Consider the following 22,073-nt stretch of genomic DNA (forward strand, 5'->3'; position numbering starts at 1 on the left):
ATAAAACCATGGTAAGGGTGGGTTTACTAGTAACTATCAGATGGACTAAAGTATGTGAATTTTAAGATCATTTCATCTAAGATCCTTAATTTTCTGACTTACCAAGTTGTGTCCCTAGTCAATAGCAATACCAGGACCATTGACTGTTACAAAATAAATGTTGCTAATACGAATCATGGACCTATTATGTGCCGAGCACCATGCTGGACACTACACACGCTGCCTCATTTTATCCTCACAACAACCCCATCAGGTGGGCATTATTGTTATTCCTATTATAGGGAGGAGAAAGCTAAAGCTGAGATCAGACTGCTAGCCAATGGCAGATCTGGGAAAGAGAATGTGGACTCTTGATATAACACTTTGTGCTGCAAGTTGAGAAATGGAGCAAATTGCATAGTTTTCTGAGTGCATTTGTAAAAGAGAAGATGGCATTTATTTTTTTATTTCTGATGCTCCCTCTGCTATAGCCACTGAATTGTTTGTACTAGTTCTGCTCCCTGCCTTCAGAGAGCTGTCACGTGTCTCCAGGGTCTTAATTAGTATCTCAGCATCTACAATGCTAAAAAAAAATAGGAATAAAAGTGAGGTAGGTTGTAAAAGGACACAAATTATTTGAACCTCCTCCTATAAAAGGTGGAGTCTATTGAGTCTATTTATCCATCCCTTGAATGTGAGTTGGCCCTTCGACTGGCTTTGACCAGTAGTACATAGCAGAAATGACATGATGGGGAGGGCAGAAACTCTGAGTCACAGCCTCCAAGAGATCCTGCAATTTCTGCTGTTGAGAAGCCCCTACCTTGCTGTGTAGCAGCTGTGACAACAGACCACCTGAGGGAGAGAAATTCAGCCAGGCCATTGTGTTGAGGCCATGACACAGGAGTGTGGCCATATTCAACCATCCAGCCCCCACCGAGCCACTCACTGACCAGAGCCAGCCCAGGAAGCATGGCAAGAAATGTCGTCGTTGCTTTAAGGTATTATTTGGTGTGACTTCTTATTCAGCAATACTAATACAACAAAGACAAAGACTTTTACTAAACCAAATGAAACCTAGAAAATTCAGTTTAGGGAATTCTCCTAGATGAACTATAGGAAATAGCCCTGGTGACCTCAAAGAGATTTTTTAAAAATCCCATTTGCTAAATCTAATTATCCCATCATTGATTTTAGAAATAATAAAAGGTAATTTTTCCATCAATTGGTCAAAACTCGATTTCATTTATCACTGGGAAATAAAAAGGAGTCTATTCTCTTACTTGACTCTATTTTGTTCATTTTCTGAATAGTCAAATAGCGTTACATGCAAAGGACCTATGGGGAAATAATTCTGTGCTTAATGTTAGAGCCTGTTAGACCTCACATGCTTAGGCAGGTCACACTGGGTCAATTATTGGTCATTTCTGAGAACTCTCTTCTTATGTGCTGCTGGAAGTGTCACCGGAGATTTACTGTTGTCATATTGAGCCAATAACCTGGTGTGGAGGAGCTCTGTCTTTTGGAAAGGATATAAAAGTAAAGAACGGAGCATTCAGGGACGTGCAAGAGCTCATGGCACTTTGAGTTGATTCTAGCATCCTGGATGAATTCCAATCACAATGATGGCATTCACTTCTGCTTTTGTTACGAGCATTAAGGCATCTACATTTTGTTCCACTTCATTCCCTTTTAACTAATCTCCTCTGTCCAGTCAAGTGATTCTTGCACTGCTGAGTGACCAGACGCCACGTAGACCAGGGGTCTGCAAACTTTGTTCTGGAGAGACACAGGGAGTAAACACTTTAGGCATTGTTGTTGCTGAACCAGGAAAAATGGGAGACATTATCTTGGTATTTATAAAAATGAAAGAGAAAACAAATACCCACAAATCTTTTCATGAAATGCAAGATATAGTAACAAAAATTGAGTATAATGTTTTAGAACTGCAGCTAAGGAAACACACGGTATTCTTTTGCTGCACAATATTTCACATAGTTGGGCTCAAAGTCAGTGCTCCCTGGGATCAATGTGTTTATCTGTGAAACCATGCTCATCTTACGGGACATCCAGTCTGGAGACTGGATTGGATCCCCAGCATATTGTTACCCTGAGCCTGGCTTAAGCAATGGCTTAGTCTATGCCCTGGAGGGAAATGGGCTTCCTCCCATGCCCAGTGGGATCAATGGGTGGTGAATGCCACAATATGGTGTCGAGCAGGCCTATGAGGCAGAGTCGGGTACAAGGAGGGTAGATGTGTCAATGGTCCCCATTGGCTGCCGAGGGCAATTACAGCCTCAGTGCCTTTGCTCTTTAGACCCGATCTATACATGGGTTTTCTGGTTGGGTGGAGAATCCTCTCAGGAAAGTTCTGCAGGTCTATGGCAATGTGGGGGCAAGAGGATTTTTCTTATAGGACAGCTTACTCCCCACCATGCTGAGTGCATCAGACTCACGTGCTATTTCTTCACCCTCCTGTGAGGCCTGGTTCGGGACTGCCCAGAACACTCCTCAGTTAGGCATGATTGTTCTGGTCTTGTTTTTCAATAGCCTTGTGAGATTTACCCTGAGCCAGTTTTTTGAAGATCAGTTTTCATTGATAATATGAATATTAGGGATTGATATTTTAGTCTACCTGAAACTAATTTAAATTAATTTATAGTTAAACATGCCTCAATTCTTTATATTGCAATTCATGTAAGCCACTGCTCAAGGGTAACTTAATTGTGTTGAACCTGGTGCTCTGAATGCTGGATCATGACAAAGTTTACATTGTGCCAACCTGTGGGAAGTTAGAATGGTTTGTCCCTGGAAGTTAGAAATTCATTCTTACGGGAGAACCCAGGCATACATAGTCCAGCAACCTAGACAATAGTTGGTGTGCATTCTGTGGGGGATAAGTATTGGGACTTTCCCACCTTCAGTCTTTTTATCCCTGTGATTCAATAAATCTGAGTCCAAAACCATAAATTTGAGTATCACATGAGCACAGATTGCATCACCCTTCTGAACCAGGTAGCTAAAAATATGTGTATACTAGAGGTCCGGTGCATAAAATCTGTGCATGGGTAGGGTCCCTAGGCCTGGTTGGTGATCAGGGCCAATCAGGGCCTTCTGGCTGCTGGCTAGGGCCTTCCTTCATTCCATGCCACCCCCTGGTGGTCAGCACACGTCATAGAGAGTAATCAGTCTCCTGGTCAAACTCCAGCAGGGACAATTTGCATATTAGACTTTTATATATAGATAGATATAGGGGATGAGAGATTATGTACAAATTCACGCTACTACCAGAAAACACCATGCAGCACATTCATAATACAGTGTGAGGATTGATGTTAAATCTCTCCAATGCATTTAACTCTTCTCAATCACCTAAATATTACATGCATACATGTGTGTCAGTAGCATGTGCATTTGCTCAGACCATGCAGTTACCAGCTATAAAATATTTTCATCAGCACAATCAATTTTTAAATGCTACCACAGTGTCCTCTAACAACTAGATAAACTCTAAGACCTGACTTACAAGAAGATAGAAATTTGCCAATGTTTTCAATAGAGCTCCTAGCCTGGGATAGAATTTAGAGCATCTCTTAGGAACTCTCTATTTGTATAAAATATTCCTTTAGCACAGGCACCTACCATCACAGGGTAGATAACACTGGAAGCCCTCCAGGTGCACAATGTCTGGCTTGAAAGCCAGATGCATTGAAAAATGGGTTCTGTCGGTCCCAATGTCTTCAAGCACAAAGAACTCCTGAGGGAGCTGCCCTGAACCAAGCCTGTGCCTGCAGGCGGATGGTTGCAGGTGCATGCCTCCGGGGCCTTGCCTGGAGGAAGTCGTTGGAAGTCAGTGCAAATGAGAACTGCTTCCTGGGAGCAGAAAGGAAGCTTCAGGAACCAGGGAGGCAGATGTGGATTTGAGGACAGCATGTATGCCTGGTCATAGCATCATCACGCCACGACATTTCAATGCCCTGACTGAGAACGGCACGACCATGTTTCACCTATGTGCTGCAATGAGAAGAAGAAAAGAAACAACTGCCTCCACATTTGTGTTGTGTGTTTTTTAAAAAGATTTAAAATTTTTAGAATTTAGGTTTGAGGAAAAGTCAGCTTAGTAATATGCCTCAGATCCATGCTGTTGATTTTTTAAATTGAAGTATAATTTACAGAGTAAAATTTACTCTTTTAAGTGTATAAACCTATGTCTTAAAAAATGTGCAGTCATATAATCACTATCCCAACCACGATATTTTAGACATTTCTATACCTGCCTTTATGGCCACCCCTCTCCCCACCGTGGCCCAATAACCATGCCTCTGCTCTGTCCTATAGCTGTGCCTTGTCCGGATACCACATCAATAACATCATATGGCATGCTGTCCTTAGAGTCTGGCTTCTTTCACTTAGCACATAATTCACTTCAGACTCATTTATGGTGTTGTATGTGTTCCTTCTTTTTAAGGAAAATGATGTCTTTATTTATGTATTTTTATTGTGATGAGAACAGATAACATGAGCTCTATTCTGTAAAGGTTTTTAATGCATAGTGCAGCATTCGTAACTGCAGGCACATTGCTGTCCAGCAGAGCTCCACTCCCAACAGTCAGCTTGGATAAGGGAAACTTTATACCATTGAACAGCACTTCCCACTTCCCCTCCTCCAGTCCCTGGCAACCACCATTCTACTTCCTGGCTTGATGATTCTGACAACTTTAAATATCTCATATAAGTGGAATCATACAGTATGGCTCTTCTGTGACTGCTGATGTCATTTAGAATAATGTCCTCCAGGTTTATTCATGTCGTTGCATATGACAAGATTTCCTTCTGTTTCAAGGCTGAAGAATATTCCATTATATATAAATATACTGATTTGTCTATTGATGGACACAGGTTGATGTCACATCTTAGCTATTACAAGTAATACTGTGATGAACATGAAAGATACATATTCAGGATCCTGATTTCAATTATTTTGGATAAACACTCTAAATGGGGTTTCTGGATCTTATGATAGTTCTATTTTTAATTTTTGAGGCACCTCCAAATAATTTTCCATAGTTCCTGCACCATTTTACATTCTCACCAACATTTTAAAAAAATTAATAGCCATCCTAACAGGTATAAAATTATATGTCATTGTGGTTTTCATTTAGTGATTTGGAGCATCTTTTCATGTAACCACTGGCTTTTTTTTTTAATCCTCACTGGAGGATATATTTTTTCCATTGATTTTTTTTTAGAGAGAGTGGAGGGGAGTGAGGAGGAGGAAAGAGAGAGTGAGAGAGAGAAACATCTATATGAGAGAGACACATGGATTGGTTGTCTCCTGCACACATCCCGACCCAACGAGGCCAGGGATCAAACCTGCAACTGAGATATGCACCCTTGACCTATAATTGAACCTGCAACCCTTCGGTGGTGGGCCAACACTCTAACCACTGAGAAAAACCAGCTAGGGCTGTACATCTTCTTTAGAGAATTATCTATTCAAGTCTTTTACCCATTTTAATAGAATTAGTTGGGTTTTTTGCTGTTGAGTTGCAGAAGTTCTTTATGTATTTTGGATATTAACCCCTTATCATATGTATGATTTGCAAATATTTCCTCCATTTTATCCATGTTGTTGTGGTGCTGTCGTTCCCTCCCTTGTGTCACTGTATTCCCTTGTGTGGCTGTATCATTGCTAAATCCATTCATCAATTGAAAGATGTTTGGGTTGTTCTTCATTTGGGTGATTATGAATAAAGCAGTTACAAATATTTGAGTACAGTTTTTTGTAAGAACACACATTTTCTTTTCTTGTGGACCAGTACCTGGGGGGAAGGGGATAGCTGGTTAATGTAAGTGCATGTTTAACTTTTAGAGAAACCGCACAGTCAACACACACTTGTCTTCCCTTTAAGAGCAAAGCGTAGAAGTTCTTTCTATGAGGACATTCCTCTTCTCTCTGTGAAGAGAAGTGACAGCAAACAGAGCATAGAGAGTAGAGTCAGAAGAATGTTGGGTGTTATTTGGTCAGATCTCTGCACTTTTCAGAACAGGGAAACTGAAGCCCAGAGAGACAGTACTTCCCTGCCCCAGTGGTGAGGAAGCGTCAGGCTGGACAAGGCTGGGCTTCTGGGCTCTGCCCCTGCTGGCTGCCTCCCTGCTGCCGGCTCTGTGTCAATCGGAGGGAGTAGAGGGGAATCCATTTAAGGAAAACATGCCCTACATTTTAAGGAATAAATAGGGTGCAGGAGTGGAAGAATCCAGATAAATTATTTCCATTAATCAAATTCATTGAGAAATGACTCAACTCCCCATTTCCTTTGGCCCAGTTACATATATATCTAAACTACTGTCATTTAGTTCATCCCCCTTTCTTGAGGACAGCAAATATAAGGATTAACACATTTGTGTTTATCCTAATTACTATTAAATTTCTACATATAAAAATATGAAATTTATAGCTGTCAAGACTCATTTCAATAGTCCCTGACTCAGAGCTGTCACCAAAGTCTTAATTTTGTTCAGAGTCCATTCACTTGATTCAAGTGCCTTTTGCTAGCTAAATTCACGGTTAGTGCAGAGAGATTTTCTAATAAACATCTGAGATTAAAGCACCATTGCTGACAGCAAAATTACAATTTGTGGTCTAAAGATGCATTCAATTATGATCACTCCGGGAGAGAAAAAGTATGGGGGAAAGAACCAAACACAAAAACCACACACACCAAGGAAAAGCAAGGTCTTCGAAAGTAATTCAAATCTTAATCCAATAATCTATTTTTAATTACCCACATTACGGTCATTTACAGGGTGATCATTTCAGAGTCTCAAATATCCAATCTTTTGGCCCAAAGCCGTGGGGGTAATTGCTTTATAACTGGGTCAGAATATATCATCGATGTCTGGTCGAGACTCAGCGAGAGTATTTGTAACCGATATTTAAAGCTGCGTTTCTGGATGGGATTCAATCCGCCTGAAGACTTCCTACTAATATTGCCGGTTTTGTCTAATACCTTCACGGGGTGCTTAAAATATGCTTCTGCTTTGAACAAGTACTTCTATTTTCTAGCTCTAAAATCTGATCACGTGGTTTTGAGGGAGACTCTACCTAACAGCAGCTGATCAATGTGTCTGTTTGCTGCCAACGTCCTAGAAATTCTGAATGTCAAACCCTGCTCAAAGCAATACCCGCTCTGCTCAATGAACTGTGGCCTTCACCCCCAAACTTCACCACACCCTGTGGATTCTACTTTCCTGCATCTCACCTTCATTCTTCTTCCCACCACGATCGCTCCAGGGACAGAGAATAATGCACTGGTGTGTCCCTGGTGGATGGCCTATAGTCTGTCCATAGCCAGTGTCCCTCCCAGGCCAGCAAGTTCTGTGTCACTTCACAGGCTTCCTCAACCATGAAGATGTGCCACCTCAGTCACTTCTGTGTCCTTTTCTCCCTTGAGCCCAGTGCCTATTATTTCTCTCAGGTTGTGTTTGCAATCTGAGACATATACGTCTAACCCAGACCCCAGATCGCGGGCACATTTGCTGCATTTAGGTGAGTCTCTGCCCTCAATGGCTCTGTTTTATAATAGCACCTGAGCTTTACAACCGCAGGGGGATGCACATGAAGGAAGTACGCACGTTCAAAACAGGAGGTCGGGTCACCAGAATGCAGCGGGTCCAGCTTGAGAGGAAAGTCATGTGCTTTTCACCCAGGGTAGGTGGAGAACACAGTCAGGCTGTGCCCTTTCTCTTGACCATGGCAGCTCCGAGTTATCTCCTCCAGGACGGGCACAGCAGAGGTGACCATGTGCAACTGTTGCCAGCAGATACCCCTCTTTTTAGTGGAAGCCTTTGGAAGTCACACGTGCACATGGCAGGCAAGTTGGTTGGCTTCGTGTGTTTTCAGCCAGTTCCTGATGCTGCTGCTCATCCTAGCCCCCCTGCCTCTTGCTGCCCTGCTCACCTGAGGAGGCCACTTTCAGACCCAGTGGGCCCTTTTCTCAGACACGAACTGGGACATGTGGGGAGATGTTGGGAGGATGAAGCTCTCCATGGCAGTTGGTCCCAGATCTGCATTCCTGGGATGGGACACTGAGAGCAAAAGCGCCCAGGATCCATGAGCCCTGCCATGGTGTGGGACAGCCCTTATTTCCAGAAGGTGCTCCACGGCTGTGGCCTTGGAAATGGCAAAAATGATCCCTGGTGGCATGACTCTGAATATGCTACAACCACGTGTTCTTTCTAATCATGGGGCTCAGAGTAAGTGGTTCCACACTGGGGTAAATGCAACACTTGATACCCGTGGCCTGGCATCTGATAATCCAAGCCTGATCACGGGACAGCACTTCCAATGGGAAACAGTGGCGTGGAACTCTCAACCAGGGACCTTTCCCCTCCATCTGGTTCCCAGCCCCTGGAAGGTACAATCCTACTGGGAGCGCCATCTACAGAAGATCCACACAGGCCAGGCCCGAAGCTCAACTCTGCAAACCCAGCCACAGACTTGACCTCACAGAAAACACACTCAGACAAAGGGCAAGAGTCTCCTGCCGGTCCTTTCGGTCACTCACAGTTTACCTGCCGTGTCTCTTTTCTGGGTAATGAGCTATCCTTGCAAACCCCAAAAACATGGATGGAAGAATTCCCTCGCTCATGGGGAACCACAACAGGCGATCATCTCTGCAGGACATGAGTGGTCTCATGGAGGGAATAATCACCATCACTTCACACTAAGGGTGAGTTGGCCCATCTCACCTACCTGACTGTGAACTCCTGAAACACCCAGGAAGGGTCTTGCTTTTCTCTAGGGTCCTTCAGTGTCCAGCACTGGGAAGTCATTAAGATTCTCAGTTGCTAACAAAAAGGTTGATGTGAGCAGGAAAAAATGTACTGAAAGGGAAATGTTGGGAAGGCTCAGGGACAAGGTGGAGGCGACATAGGAAGAAACGTCATCCAAATATGCATCCTGCTTGACAGGTGAGGAATCATGTCCACTAACACAGAGCCCTGGATGTCACCTTCCTGCACCAGCAGTAGCCACCAGAGGCTGTGGTGGGTCTTCCTACAGGTGGACAACTGGGACAACTGCATCCCCTTCCCTCCCATCTGAGTGTGTGTGTGTGTGTGTGTGTGTGTGTGTTTCAGAGTGTGTGTGAGTGTGTGTGTGTGTCCATGAGTGTGTGTGTGCCTCCATGTGTGTATATGTGTGAGTGTATGTGAGTGAGTGTATGTGTCTGTGAGTGTATATATGACAAGAAGACAGTGTGCTTCTAACTTAGAACTACCAAGAATCCAACTAAACCAAGACAAGTTACACAGAGCTTCTGTTTACGTGAATCACCTTTAGCTGAATTGAAATGTACCAGCTAATTTATGCAATCCTTTGCTCAGCTTTGACTGCATAGACCAGTGGTCTGCAAACTGCGGCTCGCGAGCCACATGTGGCTCTTTGGCCCCTTGAGTGTGGCTCTTCCACAAAATACCACGTGTGGGCGCGCATGTACAGTGCGATTGAAACTTCGTGGCCCATGTGCAGAAGTCGGTATTTTGTGCAAGAGCCACACTCAAGGGGCCAAAGAGCCGCATGTGGCTCGCGAGCCGCAGTTTGCTGACCACTGGCATATACTAATCCTATGAAGATGCTGACAGAAGCCTGCCTGATTCTTTCTGACCAGAACCAGAATGATATTAAATGTATGGCATGTTTTTGTGGTCATGAGAGCTACAAGATTTTAGAGAATTCCATTTTTTAAAATGTAAGACTTTTATGAATGTATACTATGTGCACAGAAATAATTTAGAGACTATGAAAAAGATTAAGACACATACTTTACACTAGAAGAACTCACTACCTAGTAGAGAATTAAAATAGGGTGTAATATCAAGCACTGTTCACAAGTGATGCTTTCACTACTCTGAGTAATATCAGAAACAGAGTGGCAGCAATTTTGCAAATGGTCCAAACAAATGCTCCTGGAATTTATGTGTGTATTTTAAAAGACAAAAATTCCTAAACATATTACTTTTTCTACATTTATTTTATTGATAGATATTTGACATATCACATTATATTAAACATGTTGAAGAAAAGACTCATCCTAATGCCTAAAAGAAGTACAAAATAGCCTAATGATAACCTGAAAGTAAACAGAAAGGGTATTTTTCAATTCTAGTGCTTTCTATTGTAATGCCCATTCTTACCCCATCCAGGATCCAATAGCTATTTTATTAATGAGAAATGGTCATAACAACTCAAGAATAATAGCTTAAATATTCTTTCTTTTTAGAGCTTGAAATTATTTTACTTCATTACTCCATCATTCAGAGATGTTAATGAGAGTATAGGAACTCTTACTTCGTATATTAAGGGTGTTCTAGTAACATGATCAAGATACATAGTTAACTGAAACAAAGCAACTGTGAACCTGAAACTGGTCATATGACCTCAATTCTCAGTCAGATTTTGTGATGAGGTCCCCCACAGAGTGGGGTAGGGGACTGGGAGCAGTAAAGTTCAAGTGGAGAAATCTGTAGACCTTGTCAATCCAAGAACTTTCTAGTGTTCTGTTTAAAAGAAGTAGACTGGAAAGTGTTGCTCCCCACAGGAGCTGGTCTGACTGTTCAAGAGGTTCATTTCTAGACTCTTAATTGAATATTGAGAATTTTTAAATTGGCTCAAGGCTAGTCTCAGAAGGAACTCCAAGAAAAGAGAAGTCATAGTAGTATCACTATTAAAACACATGTCAGATAGTCCCCTTCCAGTTGCAGGAAGTCTTTTCTGATTAAGGAATCAGCATTTCTGTATTTAGAATATAATTTCCTACATCTTTCCTCTCTTCTTCTCCTGGGTAATTCTTATACATTCTTTGGGTTCACTGTCTTCTCAGCCCCCTGTGGACCATGTCTGTCACAGCACTGACATATGACTGCATCTTCCTCTGTCCTGCCTTTTATCTCTGAGTTCCATGTGCCCTGCACCAAGGAGCTACCCCAAACACCCATTTACTAAATGAATGGGTGAGTGGATGGATAAATGAATGAATGAATGAATGAATGAATGAATGATAGTGAAGGCAATGGACATTGGCCATGTTCTTACCTTTAGACACTGAGAAGACACATGGACTGTGGAAGGCAGGTGGGGTGGAAGGCAGTTATCATTGACTGAATCCTGAGAAATACCAGGCACATCTCTACAGTGTGTTTTCTCACCTATCCCTATAAAATCCCCAGTGAGATTTAAATGATGAGCCCTTTCTTACAGATGAGGAAACCAAAGCTATTTAGGTCTACCTGAGTTCAGAGTCTCCTTCTGCTACAATGTATCTTGTCTCCAATTAATGGCTTAAATACCTATTCATTTAAAAATTAGGGTTTAGATGATGGCAAAGAAATTTTGCCAAGCATTCTGAGAGTTTACATTAATCACATTATTAAATTGGCAACCTCATACAGTGAGACTTTCTCCAATTGTAAATCATGGAGCTCAAAAGAAAAAAAAAAGGACTAGATGAAACTGATGCTCCAAGAGGACCCAAAGTTCCTTGAGTAAACTTGATCACTGCTCTTCCCCAGTACCAGGAGACCTGTTAGGTCAGGTGTTACTTTAATAGTGGTACCTATGTAAATCTGGTTTTTAAAAATTCCTTTGATTATTACTCCAGGTATAATTTGTATCATTTAATGTATAGTAGGAAAAAACACACCTTTGTTTATACTTTACAAGGAAATCTTCTCTTGAAATTTTCCCAAATTTTCCACCTCCGTCCTGAATGACTGTCAATTCTCTCCTTAAGTTCATTTCTAGATGACTCAGTGAAATTACTTAAGATGACTTAGTGAAATCATCCTGAAGACTCACTGAAATCACTTATGATAACAGTGAAATCACTTAGATCAGTGGTCACCAACTAGTGATCCGTGGACCACTGGTGGTCCGTGAGGTCTGAACGGTTAGTGACCACTGACTTAGATGACTCGGCAAAATCACTTACAATGACTAGCAAAAGTGTTCAGCTGACTCATTGAGATCACTTATGATGACTCAACAAAATCATTAAAATAACTGGGCAAAATCATCTATGATGACTTATCAAAATCACTTAGACGATGCAACAAAATTGTTATAGGCACCTCTTACTGACACCAGAGGGGTGTTACTGGACAACCCCCAAGTTAGACCTCAATCTTTATCTTCTCATATAAGTGAATTTATACAGAGACCTTAACTGTGTTGTGAAAAGCCAATTTATTAAAGCATGTACCTTTATTGAAAAAGCAAAGCAAGCAAGCAAACCTATACATCTGGCTTATGAAGCAGAAATGGGCTCTCAGCTAATCTGAAGAGCAGGTTGGGTGAGGGTCCGAGGCATTATATACCCTCCTGTCTACAGGTCTCAAAATTCCTCTGTTGACTATTTTGGTACAGAGTAATTCTCAAGGTCCCATTTTTTATTTTTTTATTTTGTTATGGCCTTCCCAGAATTTATGAGAAGCACCTGGCAACTTTATCTTGCCAAGCCTTGAGACTGCTGGCTTCTCTGCTTAGGCAGTAAAACTGCCCTTTTTTCCTTCCCCCTTTCCCCCTCCCTTTCTGCATTCTCTCATTGGGGAGGTTTTTTAACCATTTGCTCTCATCCCCTTGGCTGAGGAAGATAATAGTTTGTTTGTTATAAGCTGGCTGCAAATTGCCCATTGTTTGGCTTTGTTTTAAATTTCCTGTCTCAGTTTCCCTATTCCTCCTGCCTTGGAATCCTGTAACAAAATCACTCATGATGACTCAGCAAAATCACTTCTAAGACTCAGCAAAATTACATAGATGACTCAGTGAAATTACCTGGATAACTCAGCAAAATCATGTAGATGACCCAGCGAAATCATTTAGAAGATAGTGAAATCATCATACTTAAAGACTCGGACAGAATTGGTTTGACTCCTGTTCCACAACTTACATTTTAAATTAGTCAGAACACGAACTCTCTCAGCCTCAACTATTTTTGTTGCTCAAAATTGGAATGAGAACTCTTATTTTATAAGGTCATAATAAGGTTTAAATAAAATGCTGACCATAAATCAGTGTCTGTTGCAAAGCCTGATACTGAGAAAGGACTCGTTACAAGGCAAGTATTAATTCGGTCTCTTCCAATTCACTTTACACACAGCTGATATATGTAAACTTCTGAGAGCATAAAAACAATCACATTCTATCTTGGGTCAGAAACAGTGTTGGCTTCATGCTGAATAAATTACAAACACGTTAGTTTAAAATTTAAGACTTGATTCCTTTCAATATCTTTTATATAGCTTATATTCCAGTTCAAATGAACAAAGATTTATTCCAGTACAAAATTTAGTCTTTTGCATCTCTGTTTTTATGTTCTTGCTGCTTAAAATATTCAAATTTTTCCTTTTCAAGTGTGGACGAAAGGGGCCACATGCTAACCTGACAAGCTCAGGGGAGGCCTGCATGGCAGTCTTGCAAATTCAGAGACCTAAAGTAACCACAAAGGATGATCTGAAATTAAACTTTAACTAAAAGCAGTTATGGTGGGTAGTTACATCCTAGGCCGGTATCTTCACTGACAAGGTCAACCTTTACCTTAACTAAGCCTATCTGTCTTTTTGCATCTATTATAACATACCCTTTAAATGTCTGGGTAACTTGTAACTTCCCTTTTTCTGGACCCCTTGGGGCACAACCTAATGTGCCTGGGCACCAGGACAGATACCACAAATTCCTTCATTTTTATCATGTTAATTGTTCCTGTACCCACCTAAGTATGTGTCTATCATTTTGCTTTTTATCCATTGCCAGGGTTTTCCCCGCTTTGCATTCTCCCGCCTCTCTGGTCTATCACCAGTGGATTTCATGTAACCCACCTATGTCCCTTCCTCTGATTGCAATGTATAAATATAGATGCAACCTGCCATTCTCCAGAGCATTATCCCAACCCTTTGAGATTCTGCTTCCTGGCAATTATCAACAGATTGGCTCAAATAAACTCACAAAATTTTTTACAGGTTTGAATGTTTTTATGTTATCACAAGGTTCAGTTTAAGAACAATTTTTTATATGATATTCTTATGTGTTCATATATTATTTCTGTTAAGGGGACAAGATATTTCTTCAGAGACAGGTGACTATAATGGATGCTTGAAATTTCCTATAATTAAATCACCTTCCATCTCCAGAAAAGAATGAAGAATTCTTCTATAAGGAAGAAGGACTAGATTTCTTTCTAGATCAATTCATGGCTATTGTTCTCCTCTGCTCCTTGGGAAGGGTCTATTAGGATGGAATTCCAGGAGATACACCATGATTATCATAAAAGAAAACTAAATCCAAGTCTCTTAATTAGAAGACACATTAAATAATCTGGAAAATATTTTTTAAGATGCATGTGCCTGACCCTTCCATGGACACATCAAGTCAGAATTTCTGGGGTCCACACACTGGCCAGAGGGAGCCAAGAAAATTCCTCCATAGGTTATTTGAGGTCACCACAGTCCTAGGGCCAAACCACTCTCCCATCATTTGTCAGGCTTCATTTGTCAGGCTGTAGTCACATGGGATTGCATATTATAGCAATTTCTAATCATTTAATTGACACTCATCCTAGTATATATTCACTCCTGATGCTGGGCAAATATTGACTAGCTTTTAAGGAGTAGTGACAGAATCCAGAATAAATAGAACCATCTCACTTTATTTTACTCCAAGATGAAGTCTTTCCCCAGTCAGTTAAACTCTCCAGATCTTTATAATCACTATGGATTCTCAACATGCCAGAACATTTACAACTCGTATGAATGATACTGCATTTAAACTCCTGGAAAGATTTCAGATTAGGTTTTATCTGCAAACCTGTCGACTTCAGATTTGGTGAACTGGCAACTTTGCAAATCTCCTTCTCTTCCCACACTGCTGCATTTATCTCTTCTGGCGTGTTCTGTGCATTGCTCAAAAGATAAAGGTTAGCGAATGTATAGAATGCATATATTGTTGCAGATATCCTTTTTTGTCTTTAAAAAACTGTTTGTGGATAAGAATGTCTGCCTTTGGAAGAAGGAGGGGAGGTTTCTTACAATCTTTAATAATTCTTAATCTTTTCTCCTCCCAATTCATTGTGGTCCAAAGAGAGAGCATGCTCAGAGGTACTTTGAGACTTTTTGTGCCACCTGGTGGAATTTTCTTGAAAGAGAATTATCAGGGGGTTGAATTACCGCTCAGCTTGATCATCACCTGAGGCATTTTCTCAGTGCTTAATATTACCAAGCTAAGTGTAGACTCCCTACTGCGTCAGGCAATTTAACCACACTAGGCCCATAATCAAGATTTTTTTTTAATGTGAAAATTAGTCTTTAGTGAAAGAGACCTCTTTTGCTGGCTGCTGGGTAAATTCAGGTAACGCAATGACATCCACACTTTGGGTCATTCTATTCTACCCTGGTTAACACACAGAGATTATTGCCAACCTCCTAGCAGGCAGCACCCAGATTGTAACACTGCTTTCCATTAGTTAGAGACAAAAGTAACTGTAATTAACCTTTTTTTCTTACCCTCAGCCCCAGGAAGTCAAAACAATCTGATAATGTCATATTTAGCAATTAGTGATGTAATTGTTTACTCAAGCAGAGGTTTTTACCAAACATAAAGGGATTTTAAAAACACATGTCCTGAAGCGATAACTGATGTGGGTAGTCTCTTTCCTGAGATGCTCAAAGTGATGCCAGTGAAAGCCAGCTGGGTGGAGGCGCCATGGCAATGCCTGGCTCACAGTGGGCTGTCGTGGGAGCTGTGGGCCGCTTATCCATAATGCTAGCCTAATGTGGCAGCTTTTCTCTTCCACACTGTAGTCATGAGCCCATTGGCATGTTCTGTAATGCAGTGACTTACCACTGACCCAACTCACGGTTTCAACTCTCAGACCAATTCCTATGGCCTCTTTATGTACCAGATCTATGAAAAGGTGAACTATTCTCTTCAACGACAGATTGGATGAAGTCAAGGTCACTGTCTATTTTGCATGGAGCAAAAAGGTCAACTCATAAAAGACTGCAATAATCCAGAAAAATTTCCAAACTTCCCAATTGAATAGAAAAGAAAACAGAACACCTTTGAAACTAGAGATGGATGACTAAGCAAAGGGCCATATTTTTGGAAATACTGATACAGAATTCCAGGGAGCATGGATGAATGTCCTGCCTCCTGACCTAGATGGCGAATTTGGGGGGAGGATTCAGTCTAATGACATTAATTCAAGTGTGGAGATGAAATCATTGTCCTGCATGTCCCATTCCCATGATGCATTGCAAATGCTTTCCTGTTGCTGACCTGGTTCTAGTTTGTCATAATTTGTTGGTTTAATCCACGTCTGCATATTGGTTGCCAGGAATTCTTTGCACTTTTACTCAAGTACAGACTTTTCCTCCAGCCCACAACCATAGCCACTATTTGAGCTCTTGTAACTTTTGACATTTCTATCTCTTAGATTCATGTGCTGGCCTCTCCCACACTGAAGGAAGCTCCCGCTCTGATTGCTCTGTGCCGGTGGGTCCCAGCGGTGCCCAATCATACCACCTTCTGCTGGGGCTGCCCCCCCCCCAGTCCCAGGGGGAGTCCTCCACTCCACCCTGTTCACAGCAGCTGCCCCATTAGAGCTCATCACACAGCAGCTGCTCAGGTGTCCTTTTGTCATCGAGTATCTGTTTTCCATAAATATCCATGGCAGCAACAGCACTTCGGTATTTACAGATGGGCTGCATTCCATGGCTCAACATTATAGACATGGAAAATGAGGAGCAGGAACTGGGGATCTTAGCCCGCAATCGCTGCTCCAGCTTAATGTGAAAAGGGAGATGCAATAGTATCACCGACAGGACTGAAATGCAGGCTATTAGATCAGGAGTTTTTAATCAATGGGCATGAATAAAGGTATAAGGAAGTTACAGTGAAAAATCTGAGTGATTTGAGGCTGGTACATGAAGTTCTCTAAACATCAGTATTCCTACCTAAAGAAAAAAAACAAAACAAAACACAACTAATTGTACCCATTTTGTAGAATCAGAAGAATTGAAAGCAACTTAAGATTAAGTGGCCCAACACCAGATACAAAATGGCAGCTCAAATCAAACATAACAGGTGTTAATATTATTAGAGAGCACAGTACTGTCCTTAGAAATGAAACGGCTAAAGAAATTCCAATGCTCATGACATGTTCATTCAAACAATACAGAAATGTTCATAAAAGGTACCTGAAATGTCAACTGTCCTTTTTCCTGAGTGGTGGAATTTAGTTGATTTTTTCCATAATTTGCATTTTTTCTAAAGAACTTGTGCTGTTTTCATTGCTAAGAACATGTGATAGATGCTATGAGTGCTTCATGCATTCTCCTGGCTCAGTGCAGCCAGTGAACTTGGGGGACACCCATCTGGAGGTTCTCCAGAACAGGGATGTTTCCTGTGTTTGGGGGCAGTGTTGCCCTAAGGAATTCTGATGACCCCACAACAGACCCAGAACTCCCCTGTCATGGGCACATTTTACAAAGACTCACATAGAGATGGGGCTTTAGTTAAGTCACATCTCTGCCATGGATTCCTCATTAGGGACCATTCAACATCCCCCCTACCAGTAACTCTAATGACTCAGAAATCATCATGGTATCAATACACTTTTGAAGAATGTTTGATTATCTTTATCTGGAGATGTGTTAGTCATCTAACATGGGTGTGAACTTGGCCGGGGAACTCTGCTAGGAAACAGGGTGTGCACTTCACTTCTAATATCATGGAATGTTTAGCAAGGCCGATGAAACTGGGGCTGTGGTCCCAAATGGTCAATCATTCCAGAAAAGCCATTTGGGGGAAATAGCTCTTTAAATAAGATGACTATCTGGTGATATATGGGCTGATGATAACTTACTTGGTGGCCATGTTAAGATGTACCCGGCGCTTCCTTTTTAATTGTTTGGTGGGTCACTTCAGCTTATTACCTCCCGTCGTACATCTCTCCTAGTCTACTTCCCTAACTTCTTGGAACAGCTTCTCAGGTTTTTATGATTTAGACATACTCTCCTGACCTGTAAATCTTTCCTAAAAAATTTCTCCAGCCGTGTTGTCTTCTAGCCTTCTCTGCACCAGCCATATCTGCATAAATGGAATTTTTACTGCTGGCTGCCACCTCTTTAATGTCTACCGTAGGTTGAAAACTCTCCGGGGCCTTGTGTTTTTATGTTCCATGAGAGCATATGCACCTATGCAGTAGTCATGAACTAAAGAGTGGGAGAGCTCATGCTCCTTATGCCACCTGCCTCACCCCAGAGAAGAAGCCATATCAGTTGATGTCCTAAACCTGAAGTCAGAGATACCACTTGAAGAAACAAGGAAATTCACCTTTTCTGTAGATTATTTGGGATTTTTGCTTGTGTTCTTTTTTTAAAAAAATGTTTTTTAATTGATTTTAGAGAGAAAGTTAGGGAGAGGGAGAGAGAGCAAGACATGGATGTGAGAGAGAAACCTTGAAACATTGATCAGTTTCCTCCCAATCACAACCTTACTGGGGATTAACAGGAGATAAAAAAAAAACTCCCAAGGAGGATATGAATAAATTAATTGCCTAAAAGTATAGAATTAAATCAAAAGGCTGGTTTATATGTGGAGTATATTGTCTGGTGCTGTTCCCTGCTCAGTTGTGAGCTGTACTTTTTGGGGAGAATCCCACAACTGATCACCAGTCATTTGGTTATGACCTTGGGCATCCTTTCCACAGTTAGCCTGGTTCTTGCTGATTATAACCTTGGAAGCCAGGTTCTATCATGTTCCCCTGTGTAGACTTGGTCAAAGTACCTGCTTTAAGGGCTCACTGAAGAAAATGGAGGAGACAGTGGGCTCCACAAGCACCTGGCCCTATGTTCATACTTAATAAATAATCCCTATTATTTTCTACTCATGCTCCTCTTGAACGAGAGACCTGCCGTGTAGAATTGTGTTATAGCAACTCCAATACTTATACGTACGCACACACCATACACTATGTGTTATTATCTTATTCCCTAATTGTAAATATGGTTTACCTCCCAACAACATTTTAAGCTTCTCGTCAGTAGAGAGTCTTATATTACTGTTTTTGATTGATTGAATATATCTGGAATAGTTTTCCCCCCCTATTCTTTGACTTAATAATAGCATTCTTTGATGTATAAATTGGGTTGCTATGTATCTGAAAATGATATTCTTTCAGCTTTGGCAGTTATGATAGTTTATTTTGCAATCCATCAAGTAATTTTGAATATCTAGCTGTGTGCTATAACGTAACACACAACAGAAAAAATAGAAAATAGTGAGCAGAGCAAGCTAGCGGAGGGAGCACACAGACTCCGGATCCTCTCTGCTTCTCCAGTTATCCCAGGATCACCCATGGCCATGGCCATTCTCACTGTTTCCTGCCACTGGGCCAGTAGAAGAAGCACATAAGGGCTTCTGATTTTTCTTGGTGGAGTTTCATGGGGAAGAGAGATATTCTTGGTAACCCACATTGGAATTCAAAGTGAGAAATACAAATATTTAATAAGGTGCTTCATGTGCTATCAGACTAGAGTCAGGGTCATGGGGGTGATGGGCCAGGAAGGACCAGGAGAGGTCAGGAGACTGACCAATGAGGAGGCAGAGCATAGGCCAAGCATCTCCAGGTTCAGAGCAAGAAGCTCAATAGCCCCAGAGAAGGCAGAAAGCTCAGTAGCCCCAGAGAAGGGTGGGTGAAAGGTGAGGCATCCTCAGCATCAATGTGAAAGTATGGGTATCAGCTCAAACCAGAGCTGAGGAAGGATTGATATTGGAGAAATTTGTGTACAGTCCACATTGAGTGACCATAGGCAGAGTCATGGTCTTGTGGTTTATTGGTTTGGTTGGCCTGGGGTTGCCCACCTCAGTGTTGATTCTGATGACCAGCTAGGGTGGACCTCTGCTGGAGGGTCTTGGCACAAACAGTGGTCTGTATCCAGCAGTATCAGCACACCTGCGAGCTTGGTAGACAGGCAGCATTGCAAGCCCCACCAAGGACTTGCTAAAACAGAATGTACATTTGAACAAGGTCATCAGGTCATCCACATGCACATTGACTGAAGCTTGAGATACACTGATTCTAGTTCTCAAAGCTGCATCATCACTGCCTGGGATTTGTTAGAAATACAGATGTTCAGGTCACACCCAGACCTACTGAATGAGAAACTGTTGGTGGGGCCCCAATAAGTTTTAAGTTTTCATAAGCCCTTTGGATGATTAAAGTTCAAGGACAAGTACAAGATCTATCCCTCCAGAGGAACCCCAGAGACAGCTGCTGTATATCTTCACGCAAATGAAGGCCAGCTGAAATGGTGACATTCTGCTGGGTGGTCACCTCTGAGAAGTCTTAGCACAGCAGCTGTGGGTTCTTGTGGAAGCATCTTTGGTTTCACAAAAGTGCCAGGTGCTATCCTAAGGCACTTGGGATAAATAAGAAGATGTTCTTGCCCTCAAGATGATCAAAGTAAGTGAACCTGTTAGATCTCTGTCTGGGCCCTATGCAGCAATCTTGGAATGAAACCTCCTCTGGAGTTTGCTCCTATAACTTTTATATTTCTCAGAGCAGAGCTTTGCATGTTTAAGGGGCAATGTTAAACCTTGGGTTGCATGATGAACCATAAGAATCAAAGAAGACCAGATCAGTTCCTGCAGGTAATATGATTCCTCAAAGACCTCTTTAATCACTAAATATTACTGGGTTCAGTTGTTTCTACTTTACTGGGAATAAGATTCAAATAGCATAGCCAAAGGAGAGGAGGAAGGCTGTGATCCCCAAACTTTCCGCCTCTGTCACCAATCAGCTTATCTGGGATCAAAGAGGAAGGTGCTGGACTCATGCCAAAGTGAATAGGACTTAGAACCAGTTGAATGATGAAGACTGAAAATAGAAGATATGGGGAAGACTCTTGAAATGGCACATGCAGATCATAAATGATGAGGTCTGTTTGAAGAATTATAATTTCCAATCATTCAAAGGTATGAATGTACAGTGTACACACACATTCCTCATGATTTTAATGCAATTCTAGTTTTGCTATGTGGATGTGCTTGCACTTTTATAATGGGGAGAAAAACCTCAAAAGTGTATCAAGATCATGATCACCTTTAATTCTGGAGTACTGACAGTTACCCTAACATAGTGATGACTAAACAGCATCACCTGACCTTCTTATGGAACACAGCATGTTGAGTGTAGTCTTCTACTCATTTTTTACCATATGCATATAAGACATAAGAATTTATATCATCCAAGTTCCCCTGGAGCTACTTGAAATGATAAGAAGTAAAACGTTTATTGAACAACTATACTGTATGAGGTCCAGTGTCACATGCTCTAGGGGACACAGAGATGAAAAGACATGTCCTGCCTACCAGGCAGGTCATATCCCACAAGGGAGCCCACCACATAAGGAATTTCATTAACAGGATAGGACTGAAACAGCACCATGGAGGGTGCATAGATCAGTCCTAGGGAGAGGAAAGCAGCCCATCAATCAATGGCTTTGAAGAACAGGTAGGTTTTTGATGGGTAACATTGAGGGAAAGTCAAATCATATCTACCATGCATTACTTCTGTGTGAGAGAGAACATGGCATGCTGGGGAAAATTCAATGTTCCCATTGTTTTTTACCATAAAGTGTGACTTGGCTTCATGGAGGATGTTTTCCCCAGAAATAGCAAAGTTTCCTCCATTTTTTCCAAATTCAGAATAATCCTGTTTCATTCCTATTCAATAGCATATGCAGTACCTAGCACAATGCATACATATGGAAGATTTTCCTTGATTCATAAGTATGTATTTCTAAATTTACCCATGCTGTTTGGCAGGGAATTATTGATAGCTTTTATAATCATTTTTCTTTCAATGATACTATTAAAATTATTATAAAATAGACCTTTTTAGAGATATCAGTTGATAGAAATGCACAAAATAAAGACAAAAATATAAATTATAGAAATTAATATATGTTTGATACAGCTTAGGAAGGAGAAAAACATACTGTTACCTATGAAAGCATTTGCTTTTAAACATAAATTAATC

This window comes from Myotis brandtii, unplaced genomic scaffold (assembly GCF_000412655.1).
Source record: "Myotis brandtii unplaced genomic scaffold, ASM41265v1 scaffold154, whole genome shotgun sequence".
In the NCBI taxonomy this organism is placed as follows: Eukaryota; Metazoa; Chordata; class Mammalia; order Chiroptera; family Vespertilionidae; genus Myotis; species Myotis brandtii.